A 26,501-nucleotide genomic window follows, 5' to 3' on the forward strand; every position below is an offset into this window, starting at 1 on the left:
AATGAAGAAAGACTAAATTCCTCTGCTCAAGGCAGAAAATTCATAAACAGGCAAATGAACACATAATTTTCAGAGAGCAATAAATGCTTTAAAGAAAAATAAAAAAGGGTATAGGAGATAGGATTGCTTCATGTGGGGAGAAGTGTTATCTGTTTTATTTCTACTTCTAACTACTGATTTGGAGCTTTTAAAAAATATCGAGGCTCGGGTTGCACCCCCAGATATTCTAATCCAATTAGTTCAGATATGAACTTGGGCAACAGTATTTTTAAGGGGATTTAGTGATTCTAACATAACATTAGGGTTGAGAACCACAGATAGGCTTGGTTTCCTCAAAACTACAGGCCTGGCTTTGAAAAAATCTACCTGTTTTGTATCATCTGTGTCATCTCAATAAAGATACTTAATCTGTCTGAGCCTCAGTGTGGTTATATGTAAAATGAGGTAATAACAGTAATGCATACTTTTTTAGGCTACTTTAAGAACTAAATGATATATGTAAAGTCATTAGCAGGGTGCCTAGCACATGGAAAGGACTCCATAAACGCTGGCCAACATTTCCTGTTACATTTGTCAGTTGAAAGTATACATAAGAGATGGAACCTGGAGAGCTACAGGTCAAATCTGGTCCTTGGATGGACTCTGCGCCTCGTGCAGTGCAGACTTTTAAAGTGTTTCCCTGCTGTTGTTTACAGCCAAAGTCAATGCTAATGAGTGAGATCCTAAGTTGTATTTTTCTCCTTCCATGTGGAAGTATCTCTTACAAATCTTTTTAAAAGATTTGAATGAGTTGCTAAACTCATTTTAAAACTTCAAAATCTAATATAAAAATCTGATAGTACATTCCCAATGGCAATAACTGATCAGTGCCAGGCAACTGCCACCTATTTCAAAGAAAGCCCTCTCAAGCCCTCCACGCACCCCACTGCACCCTATAGCTCTTGCCCCAAGACACGTTTCAGGCTGTGGCCAAGGTCCAGTTGCATTTCATCAGCACACTTGCACTGTTATCTTTCCTACAGTAAAGAGGAAAACAAAATATTTTCTGTACCCAAGACTCTGCAGTAGGAAGAAGAGAGCTGGATAAAAGGGTGCTGTGTTTCAAGAAAAGTATGCATTTTCTTTGTAGAAGTCAAGGATTATCTCTGTGTATTAGCTATGCACATTCAGTGTGTCAGTGTGGAAGGCACAAAACTTACATGTCACCTATTCACTCTTTTATATAATTTCCCTGGCCCTGCAGGCCTATGAACTATCATGTCCTGGGCAGTGAAATAGGAGCTTGGCAAACATTAGCTTTTTTAACCCCATAACTCTTTAAGGTACTTTCCATTATCACCGTTCTCAAGGATGAGGAAACTGAACCTTGGAAAGGATTAGCAATGGTCTTGGGTCACATAAATAAGAAATGGTGGTTAGGTATGGAACCAGAACTGTCTGACGTCAAAGTCGAAACTTCTTCCGCCAAACTATGCTCCTCCACCCAGGGAGCTATTTAATGTAACTACTGAGAAAAACAACAACCAGATGGAAAAATTCTTAGAAAGAACACGTTCAGTTCGGGACAGTATGTATCTCTCTCTGGCCAATGTATTTGTTGTTCATGCCAATAATGACGAAGACTATCCCAGTAATTTCTGGCAGCTGTGTCCTTCAGCCTTTGGGAAACCAGCAGATAACACAATGAAAGCTGTTCCTATCTTCTTTTTGTCCCATGTGAAGATAGTTCTACTCTTAAAGCTACAGTCAAAGAGACTGGAAAAAGAAAAACATTACTTTGTGTGTGTGTACATCTGTGTTGTGTTCTGTTAACAAAAGTGAAAACCAGTGACTGAAATCAGAGACTAAGGCGCCTTCAGGTTCATCTTCAACGTTGCATCTTTGCTGCTGCCTCCCTTAATTCACCTTGTCAGAATGAACCTGCCTCCAGATTCTAATACAGATCATTTCTATCTGTCTTGGATTTCCATATCACATTATGTTTATGCATTATGTGCCAACATTCCCACCAAACTAGAATTCCCTGAAAGAACTACCTTTTATTCAATTTTATATACCCACCCCAATCCAGCCTCACCACCAGTGTTAAGAACAAAACATAGCACATAGTCAAATTCAAATTCAAATTAAGAGTGAATTAAGCAAGTGAAGATAAGCTTTTCTTATTTTCTAACCATGTTTCTTTAAGTAAAAGCATACTTCCTATTACTACCTACAGATCTAGACCTTGTAGGAATGCAGAGATTAACTTCTTTTAAGATTTGATTCAAGATGCTCACTATCTACAATGAGAGACAAATGTACACATATAACCATAATGCAGAAGAAATAAAACTTAAGTCTCCTAAGAGATACAGATAAAAAGAAATAGTTCTGGCAGTTAAGAGAAATGTGCAAGATATGAAATTTCTCAGGATTTTGCTATCATCTTTATTTTAAGTAGTCAATTAAAATATATCTACCCAAATAAATATGCAATTTATTTCTCTAATAATTTACTGACATTTCTTTTTAGAAGTTGCTGACATTTAACTATCAAAAGAGCTGTTAAGAAAGGTCTCAGCTATAATGGGCAATTCAAATTTTTTTTTTTCCTAAGGAAGCTTAAGAGAAAGTATCTTTGTATTTCAGTAGTTCTGGAAGAGCCTGACTTTTCTGACAATGTAACTGCAAAGAAACTTGAGTCAAAACACACAAGAAACGAAAAAATGCTCAAGATATTTCAAGTCTACAATTATTTGCTGAACACATGCTAAGTGCCAGGACATATATTAAGCTCTCCAGGGAAACAGAACTTAGTCTTTATTTGGGGTAGCAGTGGGGTACTGGTCCAGGAGAACACATTAGGATATAACTTTACAATAAGCAGCATTGAAAAGGTGTGGGCAAAAGGCTATGAGATTCAAGGAGGAGAGAATATGTAAATTAGGAGCTTTATTGAAAAATGTAGCATGGCACTATGAAAAGAAAACTAAATTGAGTAACTTGGCATTTGCATTATACTCCTGGTTCTGCCAATAATTTGGTGACAGAACTTGAGCAAGTCACTGCCTATATTTTAGACTACGTTTCCCCCATCACTAAAAAGGAGACATACGGCCCTTCCAGTGGTCCCAGTCTACAAATCTAGGCATTAAATTAAACTACTTTCTGAACTGGAATTACAGCAAGAGAAAGCAAATTTTCTACTGTGTAATTGGAATCCATTTCCCTCTTAGATGTCTGTCAAACAAGAGATTCAAAAGCAATAAATCTAGTAGCTATACAGAATTTTCATTATAATTTACATGACTGATTAAAAAGTACATGTTATTTCACCATTTATGGCTGAAGCAGTCTAAAAAGATCCACAGGGGACATATGAAGGCAGGCAGGTAACTAGGGTGGGTTTCCTCCACAGCTCCCCTCCAGTTTATTGCACAGAAGGTACCGGGTAACTCCAGGTCCAGCTGCCATCAGTCAATACAGTTTTCTTGGCAGGAAGAGTAAGAACTTTATTTCAGAGTATCTCTCTCCAATGCTATCTTCCACTACATGCTTTCAAAACTTTATTCTAGAAACCAGTATTGGCCAAACTTACCACATCAGCTTCAGCAGCGAGGGTGCTGGGAATCGGTACTAGTAACAAGTGATTCCACTGGTCAGTCAAATCAGGGAAATCCCATCACAGAACATCTGAACTCCTCGTTGTTCACCAAATGCTCTGCTTTTGGTCCTGTGTGCATTTCTCCGCCAGCAGTGTGCTTCTCCCATCTCTGGCTGGTGACACACACCTGCCTATCCTTCGGGATCCAGTTAAAATGCGCCCACTACCCCTCATACTCTCAAACACAGACTTCTTATCTCCTCTACTGGATGATGAGCTCTTAGAGATCAGAGACTGGGCATGATTCCTTCATTCATTTATTAGTTCATTCATTCAACGAAGATGTAGTGAGCGTCCACGAGAAGCCAAGCGCTGCCCTGGCACCGGTAACATGACAATGAACAAGACAAACTTCACTATCCCCATGGACATTCTAGTACAGCTGTCGGCAAACTGGTCCACAGAACAAATCTAGCTCACTGAATGGTTTTGGTAAAAAATTTTATTGAAACATAGCCACACTCAGTTGTTTACATATTGTCCATGGTAGAGTTGAGTATTTTATGTATTGTCTGAGAGCAGAATGAGTAGCTGCAATAGAAACTATATGGACCACAAAGCTAAAATATTTACCATCTGTCCCTTTACAGAAAAGTTTGCTGACCCCTATTCTACTATATCCTTCCTACATAGCCTGGTAGAGAGTAGATTATTCATAAATGCTTAGAGAATAACATAAAGATGGAAAATGAGAACAAAACCAGCTAAGACAGGTCCTTTGGCAGAGTCTCTATTACACAGCCTCCATCTTCATTATTAATGATGTCAAAACTCATTTCCACCCAGGAGAGAATGTGGCTAGCAAAGCTACAGTTTAGGACGATAATAAGGCAGGGGGCAAACTTTGAAACCTATGGAAAAGATAAGAACTGAATAAGTTTTCTGTGTCTTCAAAAGCCATTGCTATTTCAGGCTCATTTGTGATCCTAACAGCTGGCCTGGCAAAATACTTTACCGTAGCTGTCTTTTTTGGCTTTCTAGAGCTTGGAAAAGTTTAGAGTTGTTATTGTATTTCATTGGTTTGTTTGCCTTCAGATGGTGCATCTTGTGGAGGGAACCTTTGTGTCTTTTGGATTAGGCTGGCTAATGACAACCAGGTTAAATCAAACATACACACCACCTGCGCATGAAGAAAACCCCATTCTGTCAAATACCAAAGTCAAGCATATAGAATTCCAACTTTTATCTATATCCCCTAATAATTGTCTTCTTTACCATGTCCATATGCAACCCCTCTCATCTTTCAAGAAAAGAAGTGCTGCTCACAGGTCCTTTTAAGAGGCTGAGCTGCTATAAAATTTAAAGTGGAGAGCTGACACACAGCTGAGGTTTTACAAGTCTTCTGAGCTTGTGTGTCAGTATGGTTTACTGCAAAGAGTAACAGTTTTAGAGGCAAATAAGCTTGATTCCACAGAAGCTTTGTGACTCGTTAGCCATTTAAACTTGTGCAGATCATTTACGCCCTGTGAATCGCTGCCTCCTAACTGCAGAAAGGGAGTAACAGGAGTTCCGTCACAGGGCTGATATGAGAATTAAATAAGATAAGGTGAGGGCAAAGCAGCTTTGTCAGAAGCAGAAGAAAATAGGTTTTCAGTAATATGTGGTTCCTTTCCTTCATTTCATCCAGTAACAAGCGTGACACAGGTCCTCACATCTCATAAGTACCTGTGTATGATATATCTAACCTCCCTGGAAATGTGACAATATTTTTTTAAAGCCAATAAATTTGGAAAGATAGCATTTGTACATGTTTGATTCTTTCTTAGTCCAAGCTCAAGAAAACTATTTTCCCTTCTGAATTTACCACTCAGAAGCTATGTAATAGCTCTTGTTTATTCTACCTCCAGTGACTGATTTCTAGCAAAAGATTAGATGAGATAACATTCTAGCAAAATATTTGGATGAGATGCATCCAAAATGTATCATATAGAGAACATCCTGATGAGCATCACAGGATGGATAATCTAGTCAGTTCTGAACATCCCTCCTGACTTCAAATGAAAGAAAAATGGCCAAGTTCTGGTCATTTTTGCTTTCTGGTTATTGAGCCATTGGCCCATGATTCCCTTTGTAAAATGCAACAAAGAAATTAATACAATCCCATCAAACTAGTCTCCATTCAATTTAAAGATAGATATGGGGGCAAACAGATGGAAACAGATGATAGATGAAGGAGAGAGATAAATGAGAGTGTTAAAAAAAGTCAGAAAGGCCAGAGGATAGATAATTAAGGTGGGTGGTTAGATGGATGGGTAGGAGTATGGGCAAACGTGGACGAGAAGATGATAAGCAGACACACAGAAATGCATAAAGAGACGCAAAGAGATAAACTCATGACAAAAAGATCAATCTCAGGACTGAAATACTAATACAATTCACTCTTCAAGCCTACTCCTTAAATCTCCATTTAATAAAACATTCAACGGTCTCTCTTCATCAAAATGTGGTAACTAGAGTATTATGTATATTCCCAGGTACGGAAAATAAACCCTTTGGGCAAAACACATTGACCATAACATCTTGACAAGAGAAAAATGAAATCTTCCAAAAAGCAAAAGGCAACTTATCTAATGCAGCACATTCATGAGGCTACCCATATGATTTTTCAGTGTTTCTTTAAGTAACATTTATGTTACTTAAAGAACCTAACATTAAGAGAATCTACCCTAATAGATTTTGTCATGTCAGAATTTTCTCTAAATTAAAAATTCTACAGATCTAATTTTACATTGACTGAGATCTTAACTAGAAGTACTGCTGAACCCCAGCCCAATACATATTAATTTAAGATTAAATAAAATACACCAATTCCTCTCCTGAAAAACCAATATCAAGTGTTCTGGCCTTTTTTTAAAGCAAGTTCCCTTCTTGGTAAACAGTCAGCACTTACAAATAGAAACAGTGTCAAATACATCACAGTACAAAGTGCAAATACATCACTCATAATACAATATTATGTAGTGATTGAAATGTATACTTCTAAAGAATGTTTAATGACATGGGAAAATGTTTACAATATAATATTATGTCATGAAAACATGTAAAATTAAATATGTTTAATATGAACAGCCCCTTTTAAAAAAGAGCAGTTTTATGTACAAAATAGAATGACAGTTTATCTGTGGATGATGGGTATGGGTGTTTTAATTCTCTTCATAATTTTGTGTACTTTTAATTTCCTAAAATACATGTATATAGCTTTTATACTTAAAAGAGAAAGGTTTGTTTTGTTTTAGGAAAAAGACCAACATCTGTGCTAAGATAAATAAGAAGCCCCACCCCATCTCACCCATTTACAGAGTATTTTCACTTGCATTAACTCATCTGATCTACTCAACAGATCAGAGAGGTGTGGTCAAGGATCCCCACAGATAGCTGAGCAATAGATCATACAGCAAAAAGGGGAAACAGCACACCTGACTCAAGGTTTCCTGGTGCCCTCCTGCCTTTGTTACAATGTCCATTCACTTACCTCAGGAAAATAGTTGTGTTTTTTGTTGCCTTTTTTTTTTCCTAAAAGCCTCCAAACTGTTTTGCTTTCTTCCCAAATTAGCAACATCCTATTAAATCAAAGAAAAAACAAAACTGCACATGAAAGCAGCATACCTGGGTCCCTTAATCCTTGCCCCACAGTGGGAGAGAAAAACTGCTCAAGAATGACAAAATTTCCTACTGTTGCTATTTTCATAAACATATATAAGCCAGTTATCCTAATGGGACCAGTCCTATCTATCAAGGGGATGTCCAGGCACAATTTTTAAAAAGACACATTCTGACCTAAATAAGGAAATCCAAGATAAAGATGTGAAAGCTGCTTAAGATGATAGAACACTGAGGGATGTTTAGAGGCAGCCATGAAGAGGCCCCACAGCCCCAGCTGGGCTTGGGGTGACTCACTAGCACCGCCATGATGCTCTCCTGCCCCATTCACTGGACAGGCTTTTCCATTAGAACTTACTGCCCATGTGCTCCCCGGTAAGGCACTCAGATCAAGTCTGAGCTTTAAAACAGGGAAGACATGAATGAAAAGTTATAACACTGATTCCAGTAGAGCACTCAAAAAAGCCCAAGGAGACTGTAATGCCAGTCCAAGAACACTGGCCTCCCTTTCACCTCCGCCAATGGGCAAACTCACTGCAGTCTATCCAGTCTGGATTTTTTACTAAAGAGTTAACTGACTCTGACAAAATCTGGTGCATTACTAAAGGTAAAAGATTAATTATGCAGGAAATATGTATAGAAGAAGGCTGGGCCTGCTTAGGGCCTGGGGGAAAGAAGACAAGTTAGGTCTTTGAGGAACAGTTGGAACCTACAGAATGTAATAGAGCCTCGTGACTGGCCTCACCTCGAGGGGGGCTGAGCTGAAACTGCCCTCAGCCCTCCCTCCTATGGAAACTTCTAGAACAGAACCCACAGCACATACACATAGGAACAACAGTGTTGCTGAGCAGAATAAATACTCATTATGGAAATGAACCTGGGGAATAAAGAGGCAGATGTGCTGGACAATGAGCCTTTGCCCCCGTGTAGCATTGTCCAGCTTCCTCTCTAGCTGAGACACCTCTTTAGACAACTTCTCACTCACTTTTCATGCCCTGAGTGTGGCTCCCTCATCCTGGAACCAATGAATTTTTTTTTCTTCAAAAAAAAGCTTTAACTCTAAGCACTGCACACCCTAAATAAACTGACAGCAGTAGATTTTAAGCAGGAGTGCCCATCGGAATTACCTAAAAAGATTTTCAAAATGAAAATGCCCAGGCCCACATCCAAAAATTTAGAAATGTAGACTGAAAATATGAAGCTGATCCACAAGCTCGAGTGAGAAACGATTGCTTTATAGAGCAATTGCTGACGTGCTCAAGAGAATCAAAAGGAAGGAGAGCAGCAGAGTACCTGGGCTAGCGTCCCTAGGAAGGTCAAGTGGCCAGTAGGAAACCTGTGTTCATGCTGGACAAAGGTGAGAAAAGGAGGAGCAGAGAGTGACCAGGGTAACGGAGTAGTGTCCTATGGTGCCACAAAGCTTCCCCCAAGAAAAGAGCAGGGTGATCTGTCAAAGATCTCCAGAAAAGAGGATCAAGCAAGCCCTGGAGTGAGGTAACCAGGGAAATTTGGCCAGGATTTAGGTTTTGCAGAATGGGCTTGCAACAGGTACTCACCTAAGGAAGGCTAATTAATCAGTCTCTACAATATATCAGTTTATTACCTTGAGAAAAGATGGTAGGAGGAAAAAGCAGGTGAGCACACCCTCTGCCTATTGCTTTATATATTGTTCAAACAACAATAGGCTCTGGATGAACCCTGAATGGGAAGGAATCTGTCACATGCCCTCAAAGCAAATATGAGTAATCCATCATGGCTACTAAATTGCTATGACAAATCTCTTCAGCCAAAACAAGGTAGAGAGCTTAGCTAATGACATGCCCCTGATTCCTTCCGATGTCAAAACCAAGTCCAATTGAGTCATCTTGTGAATCCCTATAAACAAATCCTATTATTTCATTTCAACATGAAATGCTCAATATAAAACAAAGCGTTAAACTGGCTAATGAAATCTAGTCCAAGTGTCCTTGGATAATGACCTTTTTAGTTGTCTATTGTTTCCTCACCTGTAAAATGGGAATAACAAACTTTTCTCAGCAGCATAGGAAAAAAAAGATTGTCCTTGGCATTTGTGAAATAATGAAATGCCTAGCTCTAAGCGCTGAATAAACTATTGTATTTTTAAAAACTATTGTACATTCCTTTGTTTTCTATAAGCAACATATAGTTTTTCATTTGCATCATCAACCTATTAAATTCTTAATTTACAAGAATCTCTTTCTGCTTTATCCATAATTCCAAAAATTGAATTCATCTATTTGATTAGATTCTCCCATCTGTTATCATTATGGAATCCATGCCTTCACCCCATGGATTTCTCGATCCTAACACATTCTCTAAAAAGATGTGTGGAAGAGAAGCAGTCTGCTATTCCCATATGATGTCTGAAGTTTGACATGGTGGGGTGACTGCTGTTTCTGAAATGGGGGCTGATTCTTGCACCGCAGACCTTGACAGCATCATGTGGAATCTGTTTACTTCAGTTTGAGTTATCTAAGTGTGTCCTTCAATTGGTGTTTCCTAAGTAGATTAACCAGCCTGAAATACATAGACTGAATTATATCCACTCAGAAAACTATCCCTTACTTCCATTATATGGCACTGAACTACCCTTCCAGCCTCCCAATTTTTTTCCCCTAAAGGAACTATGTTGGGATTTGGGGGAGGGTTAGAGTGAGGAGCCTAGTGGTAGCAGGACATGTCCTTTCTGTCTTTGTGTCTTTTCATGTTGGCCTCCCTCTGCCCCCAACCCCTTCCCTCAGGGGAGGAATGGGTGATTTACCCAATTACTGAGGTTAGAGGAGGAACTGGGTGTGTGTGGCTCAGCCCCTCCTCCCAGTCCTGGGACTTTCCTGACCACTGGAAGCATACACTCCCTTCTGCTCAAGGTTAGCCATTTCACAGGCACAGTCCCTTATGGGGGAGTTGTTACGCGTAGGAGTTCTCTGAGAGGAAGAGGGTGACTGATTCGGAGATTTATGTCAGCAAGCCCCCTGAGCTGGAGACCTAAAACCTATATTCTACAACCTAGTCTTTGTCTCCAGCTGCCTGACTGCTGCATTACTTTCAGTTGGTTTCTACCCTCTACAGAACAATAGGAGGAAGAACAGCAAAGGGAGCTGGGACTGAGGCTTGGAGGCAGAGGCTGGGTTCAGTTTCACAGAGCCCCCAGCAGCCCCTACATATGTCCAAGCTCACCACACTGGGTGTAACCTACCTTGCATCTGGGCCTATCCAGGCCTCTGCCTGCACTCATGCTCTTAGTCCATCCTCAGTCCACCTTCCTAAACCCTTACCTCACCTTACCCTAAGCCCCAGGCCAAGATGGCCCAGCCTTCTCAGATGCAGCCCACCTAGGGAAACCTCCATTCCCTGAATCCTTACTGCTCATGACCCCTTCCAAGATTTTGGTCTTTTACACTCTCTGATTACAAAGGTATTTTTAAGTGCAAGTCAGATCTCTAGGAGAGTTGAAGTTCCTTCACTGCTGAGGACTGAGCCCCCTTCAGCTCCATCTCCCCTTCCCCAGCACTCCTCCTTTGGCACAAGTTAACCAACACCTACTGAGAATTTATTATGCACCAGGCAGGAAACTAAGAGCATTATATTCATTACTTACTTAATCCTCTCCTAGAAAGTAGACACAGTTATCATTCTCTAGAAGGAAGAGGGTCTGTGCTCAGAAACACTTGCCACTCCAAGCACAGCGTGCTGTCTGTGCAACCACAGCGATGCCTGTAGACTTGACGTAGGACAGCAAATGGAGATGGGAAGTGAGACTCAGGGGAGCTGTTTAAAACTAAGGGTTCTACCTTACTTCCTTGACCTTCACCTATACTGCCCCTTGGTTAAAGGGAAAAAGAATTCCGAAAAAAAAGACATGGGAAAAATTAAATTCCAGACTGTCACTGCTCCATGAAGGGTCTAATTGCTCAACAGAAACAAGTATCCCCATTCCCAATCCTTGCTCTGAAAACAGAAGTCTGGATAACTGTGGTTTTGTCACTAGATAGATATCAAACCCTGTGGACTGATAGAATTACAAGGCCCAAACCAGATCCACTCAAATATAGCTGGAAGCTTTCTAGTAACTCTAACCGTGCATGGGCAATGAGCTGCTCAGAGAAGTGAGTCACTTACTGGAATATGCGCTGCCTGCATTACTCAGCTGATATTAATACACCCACTTGTTCATTAAAGTTTAATTGGAGTTCATGGGAATTGGTTTCACCAGATACTTAATCAAAGAGAAGTGTGTATGAACTATGCACATACACAGCTAGAAAGTGCAAATTTCCTCCTGCCTCTACACGCATCCCCTGGCTGCTCTTTAATTCTATTGACACAATAAGTTAGTCAGACAGGGTGGGACAGCAACCTTGAAGGAGGAGGGGAAAAAGCTGTCCAGAAACACAAGAGTAAATGAAAAATCCTTTATGAAACACTAGCCACAGTTTCCTAACTCATCAGCTACAGCTGAAATGGGCCAACTCAAACGCCTACCCCTAAATAGAAACTTGTTCCTTCTGGGGTTCATTGTCAAAGCTGCAGGGCTCCTTTTTCCCCTGGGCACCTGTCTTCCAGTCGTACATCTTTATTTTTAAAATGGGTGGATAAGGAAATTAACCATCATTCAACATAATCACACATTTCTCTTGTACTGACAAGCAAACCATGAACACATTCCCAAACGCCTATTTATACAATCAGGGCTGTCAGTACCCTGTTATTTCTTATCGGATATCTCACTAATCAACATTACTGGAAGAATAAAATTTTAAAGCTCCTCAAAAGATTGCTCATGAAGTTAGGGGGTAATAGATTTCAAGTTTGGGTTTCTGGTCATGGTACACATTTCTCCTTAAGAGTGGTCTGCTTTGCTGAGGACACATGACTTCTGGGGCCAAAACAAATTAAGATGAGTTAAAAACTTGGCATTCACTCCTTGATTCATGAAAGCAACCCTCAGAGACTGCAGATTGAAAGGCAGTCTACTTGTTTTTTAACAGCTTTCTCAAGATATAGTTCACACACCATAGACAATTTGCCCATTTAAAGCTACAATTCAGTTTTTAGTATATTCAGTTACAATCACTGCCACAATCTAATTTAGAACATTTTCATTGCCCCAAAAAGAAACCCATACTCACTAGCCACTAATCCCTATCCCCATCCCACCCAGGCCAGAAACCACTAATCTACTTTCTGTCCCTATAAACTCTGTGGATTTGCCTACTATGGACATTTCATATATATGGAATCATATAATTTAGGGTCCTTTGAGACTGGTTCCTTTTACCATAATGTATTCAAAGTTCATTCATGTTGTAGTTTATCAATACTTTATTTATTTGTATTGCTGAATAATATTCTATTTTATAGATATACCACATCTTGCTTATCCATTCAGCAACCTACCATTTAAAAATAAAATGGACCCCCATCTACCAAAGAATAGCAAATGACTTAGTACTCAGGTTGACAGAGGATTTGCTCAGCCCCTCTGTGAATATCTCATTACACATGTGAATAAAAGGAGGCTGTGTGTGAGGGACTTCTCAAACGTGGGAGGAGGTGGCAGATCCTTATAGCCTAAGCTATTCTAAACTGCAAACTCATCAGGATGACCCATCTGTGCATAGTTTCACAGTTTACAAAGTGCTCTCACTGACATGATACACCAGATTGTGGCTTCCAAAGGAAGGAGCTATGGTATCTGCATCTCTGACTTCCCCAGGGTGGTGAGCATGGCATGGAATGCACTGAAGGAACACCACTCGCAACCATCTCTCTCTCAAGGAAAACTACGTTTTTCAGCTTACGATATGCCCCAACTGTTTAATAAGCACCAGCTATGTGCCAGGCACGAACCATCATGATTAATAAGATATGACGCTCTTCAGGAGTTCAGAATCTAGCAGAAAAGACCACACCAGCATGCAGAGGACATAATTAATGCCAGCTTAAACAGAACTGAAGGTGAGAGAGAAACTCAGAGAAGGGAATCTTCAGCTTGTTACATCTCACTTGCCATGCTAGTGATTTCACTTCTAATGTTGTTTATAGAGTGGGAGCTAATTATCACATAACAAATGTAGATGGAACACAGACTTTCATAGAGATCGACAATTCATAGCTATGTGTGTCCTGAAAAAGTACAAGCTTGGGGCATAAGTCAGAGTTAATTCTAGCACCCATATCAGTAACATTACCAGGTAATGTAGACTTGGGAAATCATCAAATACAGAAAGTCAAGAGAGGCATCTGTCCAAACTGAAACACCCTCTGCCTCCTTCTAAAGCAGGCTTCTCAAGACACTCTCAGGAAGCTAGCAATTCACTCAGAAGTTGCCATCTAAGAAACCATGTAGTGTAAAGGAAAGAAATAGGTTTCCAAAATGCATGTAACCTAACCCATACCCTTATATATGAGGTTCATGATGCAGCACTGGGCTTATTTGTTGCCATGAGTCTAAGAGACTCAATGACATTTTGCTGAAGAGAACTCAATCCTCCCCACCTCCTAAGAAAGTGCAGTGCTGACTCCTAGACATTAAGAAGCTCAAGAGCATCTTTCACTCCTCTGTTCTGTATTCTGAGGACACATCCAAGCTTTCAGAGAATGGAAACTTACTATAAAATATAGACATCCAAATCATGCTTCTGTTTCTTCAACTGTAGGAATGGATACCCCTTGGATCCAGCTCATGGAACAGAGTAGGTTTTCATAGAAACCAAAAACAATTCATCCGCTTAATGAGAACTTCTTTCACTTAACATTTCTACCAGCATGAAACCCTCTGTAATGTACTCAACTGGTTTGTACATCAGTACAAGTGTTCCTCTTTAAATCCCTACAGCAAGTTTTCACATCCTGTTTCCTAATTACCTCATACAAAAAATGAATTTTAGCTTCACCTCTCTCGTTCTTTAAAGCAAGTTTCAGGAAATATTTGACATTTGATTTTTGAAAAACACATGCTGGTTTAAAAGAAAGCCCTAGAGATTCATTGCTGCTTATATTTGATGAGATGCAAATCAATATCAAATCATGGTTAACTTTTTAACCAAAGGCACAAAAGGAAAATACAGGTGAGCATTTTTTAGATGCTACAACTTTATAGAACCTGGGTAACACTTGGTAAGAATGACCTCATTACACTCAAATCAGGGTATGAAGCAGAAAGCACCCCAGAGTTGAAGATTTTGGATGTGCATCCATTACTGCTTTACTAAAACTTGCTTCATCATCCCTGGGAGAGAAACTTCTCTGAGAGAGTAAGTTCTGCCTTGCCTACTTCAGAGAGACGGCACAAGATGTACCTAAGAAAACGTGTATTTAAGTGTTTTGAAAACCACAAAGCCCCATACACAGTGTAAGGTATTATCGTAAAGCACTTTCCTATGAAGACTTTTCAAATGACACGAATAAACAGTTTTGTCTTTCTGTTTCTATTCTAGATAAGCAAAAAATAAAAAAATAATAAAAACCCACCCCTAAAATCAACACTACCGATTCCAGGAAGCATCTCACACACACACACACACACACACACACACACACACACACACACACACACACCACACACACACACACACACACACACACACACACACCACACACACACACACACACACCACACACACACACACACACACACACACACACACACACACACACACACTGTTGTTTAAGACAATAAGCCCAAGACGGTACAAGATCCTGAAGAATCTTCCACCTCAGAGCTACCTTCAACAGCATAATTTAATTATCTTCCAGTATATTCTTACTTTTTGAAGATGGGTGAAATATATGTTAGAATATATCACCCTCCAAAGTGTGAAATGCCAAAATCCCTACCCATCTCCTCTTGGTGCAGGAGAAATGGTCCCAGTGTATCAGTGCTTCCTAGAGAGGAGGAAAATGGGAGACAACTCTGAGGACAGGACCCAGAAACATGCAGACTGATGGAAAGCACAGACTGCCTGATGACACAGGAAAAGTACCACCTACAAGCCATCTTTGACCAGCCGATGGGCCCTCCGTAGCCACATGGCAGCTCTCCAGGAAGCAGCCTGTCAAGGATGTAGATACATTCCACTGCACAGGCACATGTTACCATCTCAACTTTACCCTCTCAGCTCTCATCTTCAGATAAGCAAATGTCAAGGAAGAGAAGCCAAAAACTTTTCCAAGGTCATTAGAGGCTGTGCAAATGCAACTCCTATGAAACCTGGTTCACTGCCCTTGAAGGAACAGACTGGGTCCTAAACTGTTCACTGTGTACCTTTCTTCATCATTGTAGTATGATGGAATAATAAAAGCTAACACTTACATAGGTTTAATTAATTAGTTAATTCACTAATTAATTAAGAGTTAGCACTTATATAGGGCTTGTGTGTCAGGCACTGTGCCACATGCATGCCTCACATAAATTTTTAAACGTTTTTTAACTCACTTAACCCTTACAAAGATCCTATGAGGTAACTCCATTTTGTAGGTGAGAAAACTGAGGAACAAAGAGATGAAGTTGTTTGCCCAAGGTCATACAATTTATGGGGTAAAACACATTTAATCCCAGGCAATCTGGTTTTGGTGGCTGTCCATAACTGGTACATAAACCTGCCTGTTCATGGTGCTTCTGACACTGGCTGAACACCCAGCATGAACCAGGAAATTTATTCTCACAATGATATGGAGAGATTTTATTTTCCCTAATTTAAAGGAAGTTACTGAGATTCTAAGAGGTAAGGTAACTGGGTTTTTTACAAACACTAAGAAATGTACTAGGATTTGAACCCTTGTCCATTTTCAAGCACAGTACTCTTTGTAAAATGGTTCTACACCAGCTCTGACATCAATAAACTACACAGTCCTCCTCATTAGCACTGTCTGTCTACCTATGCATCTATTCACTCCTTTTTTGCCAAGTGGCACAGTGGAAAGAAAATGTGTTTAGGAGACAAGACGACCAGAGGAGTTCTACCACTTCCTAAATGGGTGACTTGGACAAGTAAATCAGCCTCTCTGTGCCTCAGTTTTTCATCTGACCAATGAGAACAATGATAACAGTACCTGCCATCATGTCATAAGCTTGTTGCAAAAACTAAATAAGATGATGAATACAAAACACTATGACAATGATCAGTACTTATTAGGTGCTTGATAAAGAAAACAAGTTCTCAGATTCAAAAAGACATATGCACCCCTATGTATATTATCACAGCACTATTTACAATAGTCAAGACATGGAAGCAACCTAAGTGTCCATCAGTAGATGAATGGATAAAGAAGATGTGGTACATATACACAATGGAATACTATTCAGCCATAAGAAAGAAACAAATTCTACTGTTTGCAACAACATGGATGGAGCTGGAGGGTATTATGCTCAGTGAAATAAGTCAGACAGAGAAAGATAAATACCAAATGATCTCCCTCATTTGTGGAGCATAACAATGAAGCAAAACTGAAGGAACAAAACAGCAGCAGACTCACAGACTCCAAGATGGGACTAGTGGTTACCAAAGGGGAGGGGTGGGGGAAGGTGGGGAGGGAGGGAGAAGGGGATTAAGGGGTATTATGATTAGTATGCATGGTATGGGGGGATGTCACAGGGAAGACAGTGTAGCATAGAGAAGATAAGAGGTGACTCTGTGGCATCTTACTACACTGATGGACAGTGACTTCAATGGGGTACAGGGGGGACTTGATAATATGGGTGAATGTAGTAACCACAGTGTTTGCCATGTGAAACCTTCATAAGAATGTATATCAATAATACCTTAATTAAAAAAAGGCAAAACAAAAGTTCTAATTACAAGAAAAAAAAATTATTTCACATTAAGAGTAAATGGCATAATCTCTAAAAAAAAGTCCGACTAGAGACCCTGTTACATAATGGCTGCTCAAAAGCAAAATGCTCCTCATTTATTGTTAATGTCCTCTTCAATGGTCTAAGCAAGTCTTGAGGCCCGCAGCCTTATCTGAGCTAGTCTGTAAACCCCACAGCGGTACATTACAGATATTTGGTCAATGATTACATGATCTTTCTCTGAACTTAGCCAGGAAAGAAAATCTAAGATGCTAAGAGAACTTTTCTAAATGTTTGGGGGCTTTAGTTGTCCATTTTTCCCCAAAATATTTTCTTCAATTCGAAAATTCTACCTATAATTGAGGACTTAAACACACTCAAAAGCCCCAGTTTAATGTAGTTTATTTCTGATATATTTCTCAAGACATAAAGAAGAAAAATGGTTTCCCAATCTCTGCATTTTAAATGTATTTCTGTCTTCTCTACAAAGACTGCTGCTGCATTACCTCTTAAAATCTTTTACTTTGCATCAGGTCCTTCACAGATGGTGATCACAAGCACTTCCTCAGTCAGTCACTGGCTAGACAGACAGATTGAAAATGCAAGAAACGGAAGACATTTGATATCAAGAGAAAATTTATATAGAAGAATTGCTTTAATCAGGATATCAAAGAAAAGCTAAAAGAGTACATCATTAAATTTTGGTGGGGTGGCGGGGGGAATGTATGTGTGTGTGTGTGTGTGTGTGTGTGTGTGTGTGTGTGCAAGTATGCACACACATACACGCATATATATGGAAAGGAGCTAGGATGAAACCATCGCACAGAGCAGGAGAATGAGTGCCGACACCAGGATTTGGGAGCAATCCTCTGAAAGGCCGCCATGCTGAGAGGAACAGTAGGTTTGGAAGACCAGGTCTTGCAGCTCAGCTCTGCCATTCAACAGCCTCATCTGGAACAAGTCATTTTAGCTCAGTCTTCTACTCTCAGGACAGAGCCCTTCAGGACTGATGTGAGATTTAAACAATAAAAGAGATGTCGAGAGCGCTTTGGAAACATCTGTACAAGCATAAATGGGAATTACTACTGGTTTATTCCAATGCCAAGCAGAGTGGCCTTCTGAGCCAACGTGCCTCACAAGCGGGGTCTCTCCCTATCACAGGCTGCTTTTGGCAAAGGAAGAGAGAATGCAGACAATTTTCCAGAGAGGCAATGTTTTTAATTTCTCTATTATTTCCAAAACAAAAAAGCAAAATCTTTTCCCCCCTTTTGTTTTTCCAAATAAAAATAAATTATAACTCTAACTTGATAATAAATGCAGGCTGGAGCTGTCCTTAAGTAAAAGCATTTGATAACAAATTGCCTGCACTAACTGCTATTTTATTGCTGAATTTTTTATTGTTGCTTAAGCACAGCAATTATGCTTATAAGCCTGGGAGGATAGTACATGGAGTATTGAATCTGACAGATAAAATACTCAATAAAATGCTAATCTCACCTGAAAATTGGAATCAGACAGCCTTATTAGTATTTATGGATATGGCATCTTAAACATGTTTTTTTTAAAAAAGAATATATATGAAATCAATGTTGTCTCCTAATACAGCCTGCCATTTCTAGGCCTGTATGTGCTTTAAAGTCAAAGTGATGATCACTCATTGCCTAAGCTTTGCTTCTTGACAGAAAAACGAGAGCTTATTTGGTCATATCTGCCACATACAGCATAAGGCAATAAAATGTTTTTCTGCCTTCATCTACCTCCTTCCTTCTCTACCCACCCCAACCTCCAAGCCCCCAGAAAAGGAAAAGGTAAGAACTGTCTGGTTGAAAAGAGAAGCAGATTTGACAGCAACAAGAACCATTTGTCAAACCATCTGGCTTCTCTCTTCACCTGACAGAAGGGAAGGATGCTATGTCAGAAAGAGCAGGGAGCTGAAGATCTGAAGACCTGGTTCTAAGTCTTGATTTCTGCCATTTTCTCAATGTGTGACCTTACCAGGCCTCAGTCACCTAATAGGGAACTTCTGGAGCCCAATAAGAGTGTCTCAATGAAAAGCAAGTCTCCAATAGGTTACATTAAAAAAAAAAAATTGGGGCCAAAGCCCCAGTGTCTATGAAGAATTGAATATTATAAACAGGGTGGCTAATACAAGTCGGTAGGAACCTGAAATTCTAGACCTTGCACTTTGATAGACATGGTCTTCTCTTACAACGTATACCTAATATACATTTGAAATGATCCAGGCTTAAATTCAGACATCATATATCAAATTCAAAAAGACTGGACTGTTTACTAACTGTCCTCAGGAATTTAACTGCTTTTCTATTTTGGTATCAATACATTTCTCTAGAAGGGAGCAAAGAGAAGTCAGCAGCCTATTTAAGTGGAAGAAACTAATGATATCTGAATCTTGCAACATTATTTATAAAAAAAATAATTCTCTCCTTTGTTTTCTATGTGAACTGCATGAAGAAGTGAAAAAGAAAATCCTATTCTCCAGAGGCTACAGTAGATAAGGCAACTGAGGGTGAGAAAAGACTTTCTCATCCATGTAGCGTACATGGGCTCTCCGGGCAGGGGGAGTGGTTTTGCCTTCTGACTGAGTCCAGCCTTCTGCCAAGCACACCACAGGTCCTGTGGGGCATGGGCCTTGCTGACTCACCCCAAAACCAAATAGCCAAGGAACTAGTCACTGCTGGACATGAAGGGAGATGAACAGGAACCCCAACACCCACAGCAGCAGCCACACCAAAGACTTGTCCCACCCACTTCCAGGCTTCGAAGAGCTGATGTCCTTTCCAGAAGTTTCTGTCTCCCTCTGGGCTAAGTCTTAGGCATGAACAAATCAGGCTCACACTGAACAGTGGAATTTGACAGACTGGGCACAGGCCCCAAAAATTCCAGTTCACTCTGAGACCTTGGAAAGTCACTGTCCTCTGTAAGCCACCATTTCTCTCTCTGTACCAGTACATCTTTTCATGACCAAAGAGGACTCTCAGCCCACTAGCAAAAGGAAGAAGAGTAAGAAAAGGGACTCCAAAACTATATCCCTTTCTTTAGCAAATCCTAACCATGCAGGCAAAACTGACCTGGTTATTATCCCCATTTTGCAGATGAAAAAAATGAAGGTTTAGAAGTTAAGAAATTCTCCCAAGATAATACAGGAGGTGGGGAATCCTCAGCCCACAGCTGGTGATGAAGGAGAATGCTGGCACTAGTGGGTAGCCGGGGGCAGGGTAGAACCAAGCAGTCGGTAGATTCTACAGCTGTTAACCACTATGTCCCAAGCCCCTCCTCTCCTGCCCAAGAGAAAAAGAAAATGCTGTCAATACCTCAAGAGTAAAGATCTGTCTCACCCATGTGGGGTAACTGATTCACCCCTCTCCATTTCTTTACACACATAGAAGTGGAACCGGTCCAGATAGCCTTTATCTTTATTATAACATTGCAATCAGTGGAGCATGATCACAACAAATTTATCGAATAGGAATTGTTACCTCCCAATTTACAGGAGGAAAAAGCTGAGGCACTCCAAATTGATTTGCTTGCCCGATTTCTCAGTCTCTAAAAACAGGGCTGGCACTCAGATAAAAGCCCACAACCCCTCGATGCCCTGTTCTTTCCACCTGACTGGGTCATCTCTGAATTGCCACCACCACTATTTCTTTAGTAAACAACCAGAACAGAAAGTCAGCTCTGAACTGAGACATCTCCCAACAGAGTAACGATTCGAGTCATACTTCGAGGAATAATTTCTGGGAAAGCAGAGGAGGTGATGCTATCAAACAGTGAAACTTACAACTCCTACTCACTACCTGCCTGGGAGGCAGCAGGAAACAGGGCTAAAGCCCTTTCCCTACACACTCCCCCTGCCCATTTCTGTCCCTCACAGTCATTACTAAAGTCAGTACTTTAAGCAAATGAAAGATGTTTCCTAGCTTTATGGCCTTGGGTAAGTCCCCAAACTCTTTGGTCCTGTTACTAATACTCACTCATGTGCAAAAACATATATACATGCACATATATGCACATACATCATACACACCCACCCCGCTCAGGACCAAGCCTTCATTTACCTGGTGGAATGGCGACAACAGAAAGCCCCTGTCTTTGTTGTTGTCCATGTGGTGTCTACGACCTCTGCATCCAGGGCCCTGGCCGAAACCCTCCACCATTGTCTTGGGCTTCTTAGTTCCCATTGCCCTTCTGCTCCAGCCCCCTGGCAGACCCTTTCTCCACCCTTACCAGCCCTGTCCTGGCCACATCCACCCTGGACCACCACTACTCTCCTCTCCATCACCAATTTTAAACTTTCCTTCCCACCACAAATCCATCTTTATCTGGGTAAAACATGGCCAGCTCTTCACAGTAAAGCTCTTACAAGACCCTCCACCACATTGGCTGCCCTTCTCCATACATGTTATGGTTTGTGATCTTAATCAGCATCTCCACAACTAGGTCTCTTCTACATGTCTGGTTTCTAGAAAGGTTTTGTGCCCAGGATACAAGCAGAAAACATGGCCACAGGGGAGAACTTCGGTGTGAACACCTCAAAGGGTCATCACCCCAGAGCAGCTGGAGTATGGTGAGTGTCAATCTCTGGGCCACATGCGAAGAAACACCACCATGCTAGGCCTTTTACAAACATTCTCTAATCTGTACAATTTAGCAGTCAAGGTGTATTTAATCCCAAATAAAATCCATATAAACTAGAAATCAGACAGGTTTAGCAACTGAGTCTCATTGAAGTTACAAAAATCATTCTAAATGGCTACTGGAGCCAGGACTCATACCCAAGTCCATATGACTATTGTTGAAAAGTATCAGGTGCTCTGCCAGATGCTTTGCCTAAACAATTTCAGTTAATTTATGCAATGTAATAATTATCAGTGTCTCATTTTATAGATCTGGAAATTAAGGCCCCATGTCACAAAATATGTCTCTGGAAAATTTGGAGCTGGAACCAGATTCCTGGACTTGTTCTTTTTCTCTTTCCCCTGCCTATACATCTGCTTTCCACCTAAATAGTCTGTGGCATGTAAAATGTTTTCTGTGCACAAGTCACTGGGAGCAACATTCAGCAGTACATGCAGAATCTGAACTGTAAGTCAGAAAACAAGTATTTCATAAGCAGCAACCAGGTTAACATAATGTTAAGGTAGAGCATACCATGTGAGCACTGCCTGACCATGGACTGTTCCCAAAGGTTAGGGTCACAAAATGAAGCTGGAATTTCACTCAGTTTTACAAATGCAGCACCTTAGTATGCCCGCCTTCCTCATAACAGGGACAAGTGTAAAGTCGTCTTTAAGAAGGTTTATAATCCAAGTCAGAAATTCAGAGGTCATCACTTACACCTCGTCTTCCCCTTCAAAAAGCTTTTCTCGTCAAAAAAGGGTTGACATTCCAGAACTCGAGAACTAGAAGAGATCCTGACCCAATCTCACTGGGTACATCACCAGCATCGTCAGCAGACACCACTCTTCCTCCTGCCTCTAAGGAGCCCTGGGAAAAGTTGGTGGCTGCTCAAAAAATCTAAATGTTCCTCAACCAGATCCCAGGGGCGCTTCTAGTTCCTTGAGTTAACTGTGGTTAACCTTCCAACTCCTCAGGCCTCTGTAGTAATTCAAATTAACACACATTTACAGAGTATAAATGCCAACCACTGAGTTAGGCTCCAAAGGCTCAGAGAAGCCTGCCCCCTGGAGATTAGAGTTCAGAAACAGATACCCATTAAAATGCAGGGTAGTAGGTGAAAGTGTTTCACACAAATCATGAGACAGGGAATGTAGGAAGGGGGACACTGATTCCAAATGGGAAAGCTGATTATTTCTGAGAAGGTGCAGTTTGAGCTGGGTATGGAAGGCTATAGTCTGGCAGAGCCGGCCATGCAGGATGGCCCTCCACATGAGATAAAGAGCATGAGCAGGGGTGGACAGGGAGGAGCCGGGGAGCAGGCAGAGGGGTAACATGAAGTCAATCACACAGAGCTCTGTACAAGTATATCACTTATGTTAAGGATGTTGGGAGAGGAGGAAAAAGACATCCAAGTCTCATGAAAGAGGCTCTAAGCTCACTGTTCTCTGGGGCACCCCACCAAAAAAAAACCTACTGCTCCATAAGCCCAGGGAATGTGCATGCATGCAAGCCAACCTCCTATCACCCTGCATACAGGACAGGGAATTCTTTAAAGCATGTATCTATCACTCATACTCCTACATGGCCTCTTGAGGAATAGTTATCACAATCACCAAGACTAGACAGTGAAACAGAAGCCCAAGAAGTGTACTGGTGGAGACCTGACATTTCAGAGCTGAATTGAGGTGGCCAAAGCCTAATTCTCCAAAGGCCTAACCTCATGTAAATATCTGGTAACTTAGACCCAATTTAAGCTAAGTACAAGAGATTTTTAGAAAATAATAAAAAAAAGGAAGAAAAGTAGGCAGGTAGATAGTGAGGGAGGAAGGGAGGGAAGGATGAAAGGGAAAGGAAGGGAAAAGGAGGGAAGAGAAGCATAGGTACAAGGGAAGAAGGTTCAAGGGAAGAAAGAAAAGTCTCCCACAGGCCACAGAGAGAAGGGCGAATGATACAAGAGCCTCTCTGCCTCCAGATATAAGGATGATTATGTCCAAGTCAACAGGGCACCACAGCTCCAAGTGACTGCTTTAATTTTGACAGTCCTGGTACTTTACGAAAGAACAAAGCAAACTTTGTACAAATAGTTTTGATTTTTTCTAACCAAAAATAAATATATACACCTATAGGAATATAAATGTATGGCAGAAAACTAGATGCATACCAAATTTTCAATGATCATTACTTCCTGGGGGAAAAAAGGATGGGGTAGGAAGGGGTTTGCTAAGTTGTAAAAATGGTCACCAACACTCCCCTTCTCTGCATCCTCACCCTTGCAATACAATTCTGAGGCTCCTCCAATCAAGAGGCAGACTCTCTGTCTTCCCAAGTTATTAATAAGTGTGTATTCATGGACCTCAAAATTTATCCACTGTCTATTTCATAATCTAGTTCACATGTCTCCATCCTATTTACAAATAAGAGATTTTTAAATGCTTCACTAAATTTAAGAACCTTCCCACTGAGAGTAATGAGAGCAACATATATTGAATGCTTAACATGTGTAAGGGGTTTTTTTAAGCACTTAACATTCACTATTTCATGTAATCTTCACAACAACCTTTCTCAGGCCTACCATTAGCCCCATTTTCTAGAAGAGGAAGCTGAGTCACAGGAATTAAGCAATTTGCCTCCACTAATGAGACTACTAAGCAGAAGATCTTGGATTTAAACCCAGACAATCTGATTCCAAAGCCTGCACTGCCTGCACTGGGTCTGTGATGTCACTGTAAGTGGTGGCAGCCAGTTAACTCAAACAAAAAGGGAAATGGCTAAGTGACCCTGTTCTGGCTGCTGGTGAACACAGCTTCCTTTCAAAGATTCACAAATCACCTGTCTAATAAGCCAGTCTAAAATTATACCAGCAATCACAAGAAGGTCAGCAGATTCTAGACTCCGGATACCTGTTTTTTTTGATAACTGATCTCTATTTCCTCATCTCTCACTTCTGGCATTTCTGCTGATTTCCAGGTTTCCTCAAAATTCCTGGCAGGAGTTCTACAGTCACCATCAGAAGTTCTCCTCTGTATCCGGAGATGCAGTATGTGTGGCCCACGACCTTTGCAATCACTTAGTTGAGCATGTGGCTCACTTGCAACCTTTTCAGCTATTGTGGACATCAATTTCTTCTTAATGATGTTGAGTCTACCCTTCCTAGTTTAAAGATCACCCCCCTTCCCTTGGACAGATGACTGCCAAAGGCAGAAAACAGCCAGGCACCTCCATGTTCTCTGTCATCTGGGCCAATACATCATCCCCCAGGTTACAGATTGCAAGGCTTCCACACAGGCCTCCCTCTCCTAGGGCCCATTCTAATCCCACCACTGCCCAGAAGGTAACTGAAATGAAAGGCTGTGATTGGCTGCCAATTACATCACTGCTTTGCAGGCCTGATTAAATTCTTAATTAACTGAATGCCACTTTACGTCTACACCTGACTCTGAGGACAAATAAATCACCACAGAGAGAACAACATAGAGTGAAGGCAGTAATAAACTATAACTACTGGCTCAGGTAGGAGAGAGAGGAACCATTTACTGGGGTTACCTGTCACTAAGAACGATTTGGTCACCAGGTGAGGACATACAGTTCTCTATAATAAATTAGAGGAATGATTCAAAGAGGACCAGTTTCAGCTGACAAGAGCAAAAAGAAAATCAATTTCAGGTTGCCAGGACAACTAGACTTTTCCTGCAAGAATAAATTTGATATAGCCCTAAAATCTGACGACTAAATGTTTCCTCGCATTACATCACATCCCTAAAACGTGTGTTGAACCAGTGAGCTAATCAAGTCTGCTAATTACTTTTACAACACCCATAAGATACAGGATTGATGGGCTTGGCTGCAGTCTGACTTTCCTCCTCTCACTATCTCAGTTTTATAGTGAACGAGGATTATGCACTTCTTAAGAGAATCTCGAGGCTTATCATGGTCAGGCCTTGGATCCTGGGAAACAGAAAGTGAGCACCCTTTTAATACATATCCCCTCATGTCTCAGATCTGTACCCATGTTGCCTGTCATATAATTCATTGGCTACCCCTTCACAGAAGGGGTCCAAAGTCACAAAATTATATTTAACACAGTGTTGGATCAAAAGGGACTTGGGTAGCCCTTGTTTGATCAGAGGATGAATCCAGAAAAAAAAAAAAAAACAGGTAAAGTGACTGCCCAAGGTCAGTACAGCCGCCAACAGCACAGTCAGGACTGGAATCCAGGCCTTTTGATAATATACAGTTTCCTTAAATAGCCACCATCATTTCACCTGTGCCTCAGACACTTTGGAAGCTGAAGGTAAGTCCACTTGATCTCCTATTAATCCTCATGAGGCAATGACCCCACATGGCCTTATCCCAGGACTTCAGATTCTGACCCCACAACCAATAATATCTGATGAGAGGAGACTTTGCTATGCACTGATGTTCTCAGAAGGCTGAATATCAACTTACCTCCAGGGGCTATTAAAAATAAGAACAGCTAATAAATCATTGGAAAGCACTTTGCAAATGTAAAGTAATACAAAAATGCTAAGCACCAATAATGTAAGGGCCTGAGGCCGAGGCAGTTCCCTAGCGAGCAGGGCGGTTTCAAGTGAAGAGGCTCTGCCCACCATCAACCCACCAGGGATGTGCAGGCCCCACCTCTCTCCAAAACTCACTCTTTCTTAGACTTCTCTCAAAATTAAGGATGCCTCTAGAACTTATTAGAACATATGAAGCAACAAACTAGCTGCCAATTCATACGGTCACAGAGACTCTGCTTAGTGTGGAGAAGTACCAAGAGGAGATCTGAATCCAGCAGTCAGG

The 26,501-nt window shown here is 40.9% G+C and overlaps 1 protein-coding gene across 23 annotated transcripts in view; it reads right to left on the reverse strand.

Annotated features, from left to right (window-relative positions):
- The window catches only part of LPP (LIM domain containing preferred translocation partner in lipoma), a 628,839-nt gene that overhangs the window by 498,898 nt on the left and 103,440 nt on the right, over nt 1-26,501 (reverse strand). The window contains exon 1 of one of the 23 annotated variants that reach the window (XM_073231936.1): nt 7,119-7,164. The exons of the other annotated variants lie outside the window; for them this stretch is intronic. The gene's annotated coding sequence lies outside the window, so the exon portion shown is untranslated. Of the gene's footprint in view, nt 1-7,118; nt 7,165-26,501 lie in introns of those variants that run through there. 23 annotated transcript variants of the gene reach the window in all.

This window comes from Manis javanica, chromosome 3 (assembly GCF_040802235.1).
Source record: "Manis javanica isolate MJ-LG chromosome 3, MJ_LKY, whole genome shotgun sequence".
NCBI classification, from domain to species: Eukaryota; Metazoa; Chordata; class Mammalia; order Pholidota; family Manidae; genus Manis; species Manis javanica.